The sequence below is a fragment of the Heterocephalus glaber genome, unplaced genomic scaffold, assembly GCF_053883595.1.
Source record: "Heterocephalus glaber isolate CG9 unplaced genomic scaffold, H.glaber_assembly_v1.0 deba00001813, whole genome shotgun sequence".
NCBI lineage: Eukaryota > Metazoa > Chordata > Mammalia > Rodentia > Bathyergidae > Heterocephalus > Heterocephalus glaber.
Genome location: NW_028258484.1, coordinates 1,127,874 through 1,135,442, shown reverse-complemented (window position 1 = coordinate 1,135,442; position 7,569 = coordinate 1,127,874).

Sequence of the window (7,569 nt, the reverse complement as noted above, 5' to 3'; positions counted from 1 at the left end):
ATCAGTAGAGCAGGGTTCCTCTTTCCCCACAGCCCTGCCAGCATTTGTTATTGGTTGATTTCATGATAGCAGCCATTCTTTCTGGAGTGAAGTGAAATCTCAGTGTTGTTTTCATTTGCGTCTCTGGAATGACCAGTGATGTTGAACATTTTTTCATGTATTTATTTGCTATTTCTACTTCTTTGTCTGAGAAATGTCTGTTCATTTCAGATGCCCATTTTTGGATTGGGTCTTCAAATTTGGGAGGTCTGATCTTTTTAAGTTCTTTATAGATTCTAGATAGTAGACCTTTGTCTGAGGAAGAGCAAGTGAAGATTTTTTCCCACATTGTGGGTTGTCTCTTCACACTCCTGGTGGTTTCTCTTGCTGTGCAGAAGCTTTTTAATAAGAAGAGATCCCATTTGTTGATTGTTTGTGCTAGTTCACAGGCAACTGAGGTTTTGTTCATAAAATCTTTTCCTACACCAATGTCTTCAAGGGTTCTACCTAACCTCTGTTCCAACTGGTTCAGAGTTTCTATTTTAATACTTAGATCTTTAATCCATTTTGATTTTAGTTTAGTGCATGGTGAGAGATACAGGTCTAGTTTTAATCTTTGGCAAGTTGAAGCCCAATTTTTCCAGCACCATTTATTAAAGAGGCTATCTTTCCTCTCGTGAGGGTGTTTGGCTCCTTTATCGAAGATGAGATGGCTGAGTGTGTCTAGTGTTGTTTTTGCATCTTCTAATCTATTCCACTGGTCCTCAGGTCTGTTTCTATGCCAGTACCATGCTGTTTTTATCACAGTAGCTTTGTAGTAGAGTTGCAGGTTGGGGATTGTGATACCCCCTGCTATGTCTCTGTTACCTAGAATTGCTTTTGCTATTCTGGGTCTCTTCTTGTTCCAAATGAATTTTTGGATTGTTTTCTCAAGGTCCATGAAGTATGCTGCTGGGATCTCAACTGGAATTGCATTAAATCTATATAGCAGTTTTGGAAGTATGGCCATTTTCACTATATTAATCCTTCCTACCCAGGAGCAGGGGATGTCTGTCCATTTTCTGATATCATCTTCAATCTCTCTTTTCAGAGTGCCATAGTTTTCAGAGAAGAGGTCTTTGATTTCTTTTGTTAGGTTGATTCCTAGGTATTTCAGTTTTTTGGATGCTATTGTGAAAGGAATTGTTTGCCCTATTTCTCTCTCAGTGAGTCTGTCGTTCGTGTAGAGGAAAGCTATCGATTTTTGTATGTTGACCTTGTAACCAGCTACTTGACTGAATTTGGTTATTAAGTCTAGAAAACTTTTAATGGAGTTCTTGGGGTTTTCTATGTAGAGTATCATGTCATCTGCAAATAATGACAGTTTGACTTCTTCATTTCCTATCTTTATTCCTTTTATTTCTTTCTCTTGTCTAATTGCAGTGGCTAATGTTTCCAGAACTATATTGAACAAGAGTGGTGATAGTGGACATCCTTGTCTTGTTCCTGATTTTAGTGTGAAGGATTTCACTTTTTGACCATTTAGTATGATATTGGCTGTTGGTTTTTCATAGATGGCAGTTTGAGGTAGAGACCATCTATTCCAATTTTTGTAGGGTTTTTATCATAAATGCATGTTGGATTGTGTCAAATGCTTTTTCTGCATTTATGGAGATAATCATATGGTTTTTGTCCTTGGCTCTATTGATATAGTGTATTACATTGATTGATTCGCATATATTGAACCATCCCTGCATCCCTTGGATGAATCCCACTTGATCAGGGTCTATGATCTTCTTGATGATCTTCTGCATTCTGTTTGCCAGTATCTTATTAAGGATTTTTGTATCTATGTTCATTGGTGAGACTGGCTTATAGTTCTCCTTTTCGGTTGGGTCTTTCTCTGCTTTGGGATCAAGGTGATGCTTGCTTCCAGGAATGAATTTGGGAGTATTGCTTCCCTTTCAATTTCATTGAAGAGTTTAAACAGTAGTGGCAGCAGTTCCTCTCTAAATGTCTTGTAGAATTCAGCAGTGCAGCCATCAGGACCCGGGCTTTTCTTAGTTGATAGGTTTTTAATTACGTTTTCAACTTCATTCTTGATATTGGGTTGTTCAGAATTTTTAGGTCTTCTTCGTTCAACTTTGGTAATTCATATGTATCTAGGAATCTGTCCATTTCTTCTGTGTTGTCCATCTTTTTGACATATAGGTTCTGGAAGTAGGTATTGATCCTCTGGATTTCTGCTGGGTCTGTTGTAATTTCACCCTTTTCATTCCTAATTGCATGGATTTGGGGCTTTTCTTTCCTTTTTGTGATAAGGTTGGCTAAGGATTTGTTAATTTTGTTGATTCTTTCAAAGAACCAACTCTTGGCTTCATTTATTTTTTGTATTGTTCTCTTAGTCTCCATTGCATTGATTTCTCCTCTGATCTTTATAATTTCCTCCCTTGTATGAGCTCTGGGGTTGTCCTGTTCTTCTTTTTCTGGAAGCTTGAGGTGCAGCATCAGGTTGTTTAATTGGGCTTGTTCTGTTTTCCTAATATGCATATTCACTACTATGAATTTCCCTCATAAAACTGCTTTAATTTGTGTCCCATAGATTCCAATATGTTGTATTATCATTGTCATTTAATTGAAGGAACTGTCTGATTTCTTCTTTAATTTCCTCTGTGACCCATTGGTTATGCAGAAGTGTGTTGTTCAATTTCCACGTGTTTATGAAATTTTTTGAGTTTCTTTTGCTATGGATCTCCAATTTCATCGCACTGTGGTCTGATAATATACAGGGAATAACTTCAATTCCTTTGCACTTACTTAAACATGTTCTATGTGTGAGTATGTGTTCTAATTTTGAGAATGACCCATGTGCATCTGAGAAGAATGTGTATTCTGATTTTGTGGGGTGGAAGACTCTGTAAACATCTGTTAAGTTCATTTGTTCAAGAGTTCGATTGAGTTCTAGTATTTCATTACTTATTTTTTGTCTAGTTGATCTATCTATTGGTGACAGTGGGGTGTTGAGGTCCCCCACTACAATTGTATTAGTGCATATATGACTTTTCATGTCCGTTAGTATTTGTTTGATATAGTTGGGTGCACTAGTGTTTCGTGCATAGATATTTTTGATTGTCATCTCTCCCTCTTGGATTGTTCCCTTTACAAGGATGTAGTGTCCTTCTTCGTCTCTCTTAATCAGTGTTGGTTTGAAATCTACTTGATCTGCCAAGAGGATAGCTACTCCTGTTTTTTTTCGGATTCCTGTCACATGGAGTATTGTTTTCCACCCTTTAACTTTGAGTCTGTGAGTTTCCTTTTGAATTAAGTGTGTTTCTTGTATGCAGCATATTGTTGGATTTTGCTGCTTGACCCATTCTGCCAGTCTATTTCTTTTGATTGGTGAATTGAGACCATTAACATTGATGACTATAACTGAAACATATTGACTTGTCATTGCCACGACTTTTTCTTTTTGTTGGGTTCTCTCCCTTTACATTTAATTTCTTGTCATGCCAGATGGGTTCATTCTGCTTTGCTTCCTGGGGTTGTGATCCTCAATGTCTGTTCCTAGGATATTGTGTAAAATTCTTTGGAGTGCTGGTTTGGTATTCACGAAGGTCCTAAGGTACTGTTTGTCATGAAAGTATCTTATTTCTCCATCCATTTTGAAAGATAGTTTTGCAGGGTACATCAATCTGGGTTGGAGGCTGTTTTCTTTTAGGGCTTGGAATATGTCACTCCAAGCTCTTCTTGCCTTGATGGTTTGTGTTGAGAAGTCTGCTGTGATTCTGATGGGCTTTCCTTTGTATGTGATTTGTTTCTTTCCTCTGACTGCTTGGAGAACTTTGTTCTCCTGTTGAGTTTCTGGAATCTTGACAATTATATGCCTATGTGTAGATTTTTTTTGATCAATGCTATTTGGAGTCCTATATGCCTCACTTATCTGTATGTCAAGCTCTTTTCCCCTGCTTGGGAAGTTTTCTGCCATTATTTCTGTGAAGAGTTTTTTTATGTCATCTCCACTCTCTCCTGTTTCTTCATTGACTCCAATCAGTCTTATGTTATTCTTCTTTGCATCATCTAGCAGCTGGTGGATTGATTTCTCATGTTCCCTTATAATTGTGATGCTATTTTTCTTTTCCTGGTCATTAATTGCAATCTTATGTTCTATATCTGAAATTCTGTCCTCACATTGGCTCATTCTGCTGTGTAGACTTTCAGTGGAGTTTTTCCTCTCCTGGAAATGTATTTGCATCTGTTTTATGGATTCCATTTGTTTCCTATGTTGGGATTCCATCATGCTCCTCAGCTCCTCTCTAGATTTATTAATCATGTCTTGCACTAGGAGCACAATTTCTCCTGTTATCTGAGAAATTATTTCTGATTTCATTTTTTCCAGATCCCCTTTTGTTGCCAGTTCAGTGGGTCCAGGTGGTTGAGTATCAGAGGGTTCCATCTCATTTCCCTTTGGGGTTGCTGTAGGTGATCTAGAAGTTTGGTTTTGAGGCTTATTTACATGTTTTCTCATTTCAACTGGGGGGGGGGCTGTTGGTGCCTGCACAGATTACCTCCTCTGAGCTGGGAGAGGTGGGACAGGGGCCAGGAGCAGCGGTAGGGATGGTGGACCAAAAGCCCTTTCCTCTGGGCTGGGAGCAGTGGGAGGGATAGTGGCCAGGAAGCCCCTTCCTGTGGACCAGGAGCAGTGGGAGGGCAGCTCAGAAGCCCCTACCTCTGAGCCAGGAGCACCAGGACTCAGTACCATGGTCTGGTGGTCCGGTGTCCTCTGCATCTTTGTAGTGTGGAACCAAGTGACTGTACAGAGGAGCGGGGGGGCGGGGGGTCCATTGGATTGTTACCGGGGCGCGGGCTGATTCAGTGTGTTCCGCGTGACTCACGACCTTGGTAGGGCATGCTCAGACCTGCCTGTCTGCAGCGGGCTGATTCGTCCTGTTCCACGTGACTCCTCTTCTATCTCAATACACTTCACAACAAAGCTATGAAAATGATAACTGCCAGGTGTGTTGGCACACACCTGTAATCCTATCTGGGTCAGTCTGTGCTACTTCTTTCCCCAGAATATGTAGAGGGTGATGTGCTGTATGACTCCCAGAGTTGGCTCACCAAAGGTGTTTTGCCCAAGCCCTTACCTGGAGTTTCCCAAAAAGCAGGAGCAACAGAACTCCCACATAGGACCCCCAAGCTATCCCAAGATAGATCAGTTAAGATTCTAAAGAAAGAAGCACTGACCTCCAGGGTGGTCAGCCAAAGCATTTATTAGGTGAAATAACTGTGGGCTGCAGTGTGACCTCACCAATAGACAATGAAAGAAAAGAGATGTTCTTCTGCCTTGGCATGTCTGCAGCCAGGGTGTCCAGTTATGTTTTTCTGAGAGTTTAAGAAATTTGGGCTCAGGGCCAATGCTGATTTCTTTTATGTTTCATCCAACAACCTAAACCATCTAAATATCAGTGCTGCTTGGGAATCCACAGCTGGCTGGCCACAGAACAGTCTAAGCAGCCTATGATTTCCACTCAGGACAGAGAAGCACTGGAGGATGCTACCAAAGACCACAAAGGCTCTGTCCTGTTCACAGGAGGTCCCTGTGTTGCTATGGAGTTCTGTCTTCTGAGGCCATAGCATTGTGCGGAAGCCCAAAACTGTGAGAAGGTAATGTGGAGTTATAGCCATCCAGCACAGATGCTTTGCATCTGGAAGTGTAGAGAGGGTCCCACTACACCCTTTCTGAATTCCTAACCCATAGCACGCATCATGAGAATTAAAGTTCTGTTGTCTGATTCCCTACATTTGGAGGTGGCTTGTCATGCAACAGATAGCTAAAACAACCCATCTATAAAGTATTTAGAACCAGGCATGAGGATGCATACCTGTAATCCCAGCACTTCAGAGCCTGAGGCAGGAAGATCACTGCCAGATCAAAGCCAGCCTGCACTGCATAGTGAGACCCTGTCTCAAAAAGAAAAAAAAAAAGTATTTAAAAAGCAGACCTGGAGCTTCAGATAGCAGAAGTTGCCCTCACAGGGCTCCACTGCCTAGAAACCCAGTCACCCTTGAACTGCAACCAGCTTCTGTCCCCAGGGTGTCCTGAGCCTCCGTCCATCCACCCCGTTGCATCCCAGGAAAGGCTCTGAGGCAGGCACCTGAGCAGTTATCCCTCCACACACCCCTGTGACCACAGAGATGGGGCTCAGAGAACCAGTGTTTGAGATAGGCAGTTGTGAATTAGATGTTCATAGGTAAGCTCTAAGCAGATGAAGTAGCTCTAAGTAGGTGATAGAGTAAGTAGGAGTGAGTGAGGCAAGGGGATATTGTAGGGGAGGCTGCTGTGAGGTGTCTTAGTCAGCTCAGGCTCCCTAACAGAACTCTATAGACAGGAAGTGTCTTACCACTCTCCTGTCACTGGAACAACATAGCTGATACCTGAAACTTAAAGAAGGAGAGGTTTATTTTGACTCATGGTTTCAATCAGTGGTCAACTAGCTCCAAGACAGAAAGAGGGTGGCCAAGCAGCATGGCAGTGGAAAAGGTGCTCACCTGTGACAGCCAGGAAGCAGGGAGAGAAGGGAAGATCTAGGGACAAGAATACACTTTTGGGGGCCAGGGATATAGCTCAGTGGCACCACACCTGTCTTGTAAGTGCAAGGTCCTGAGTTTGATCCGTGGTACAAAAAAAAAAATACACTTTTCTAGGTCACACCTCCAGTGACCCACGTTCAACCAGGTCCCACCTCCTAACAGCACATTCAGCCAGGGAGCTCACCAATGAATGATTCATTTTAGATCTGAAGCACAACAGGGGCTTAAATCATACACACATTTCTCACAACTCTAGAGTCTGGAAATCCAAAATGAATGTGCTGGTAGATTCAGTTCCTGGCAAAGGCTCGCTTCCTGGTTTGCAGATGGCAAACCTTTTTGCCGTATGACATGACAGTGGAGAGAAAGAGAGACAGAGAGCAAAATAGAAAAACTGTATAAGGACAACAATTCTATAGGCTTTGGACTCCACCATTATGGCTTTATTTAACCTTAATTGCCTCCTAGGAGTCCTGTCTCCAAATACAGTCACATTCTGAGGTCCTAGGGGCTAAAGCCTATTATGGTTTGGAAATGGCTTGAGTGTGTCCCCCAAAGGTTCCCATGTTGGAAGCATGGTCCTCAGTGTGGAGATGTGGGAGGTGACAGCCTATAACAGATGGGGCCCAGTGAACTGTAATTAGGTGAGTGGAGGCACTGTAGGAATTCTTTTGGGATGCCAATTAGTTCCTAAGAGAGGTTATAAAAGAGTAAGACGGTATCCCCCCCACTCCTGTCTCACAATGTGAGACATCCTGCACATGCTCTCACATGATGGCTTGCTTGTTGTGATGTAGCCAGAAGACTCTTACCAGAGGCCAAACTGAGGAGGCTGTTGGTTTTGCACTTTCAACTTCCAAAACTGTGAGCTAGATAACTCTCCTAACTCCCTTTTTAGAGAGAGTTTCACTGTGTAGTTCAGGCTAGCTTTGAACTCACTATGAAGCCCAAGCCAGCCTTGAATTCACAGCAATCCTCCTGCATCAGTCTCCTGAGTGCTAGTGTCAGAGTCGAGTG